Raw genomic sequence first — 273 nt, forward strand, 5'->3', positions numbered from 1 at the left:
AGGGGTAGGAGTGCCGGCGGGGTAGGCGGTGGCGGCGCGCTGTAGCCTGTGGCGGGGCTGGGGCCGGCGGGCGGCGGCTCGCGGCAGCGGGTGGCGATGCGCTGGAGGTCGAGATGCGCTTGGAGGATTTTTCTCTGTCTAACTGTTCGGGTTGACTTCATTAGGACTGCGGGTTGATTCATATAAACTTTAAGGGGTTTTATGCAAAAATGCTAATGACGGACGACCAGAAACGATCGCTGCTTTATTATTAAAAAAAAAATAAGTAAGTAA

This window comes from Triticum dicoccoides, chromosome 3A (genome assembly GCF_002162155.2).
Source record: "Triticum dicoccoides isolate Atlit2015 ecotype Zavitan chromosome 3A, WEW_v2.0, whole genome shotgun sequence".
Lineage (NCBI taxonomy): Eukaryota > Viridiplantae > Streptophyta > Magnoliopsida > Poales > Poaceae > Triticum > Triticum dicoccoides.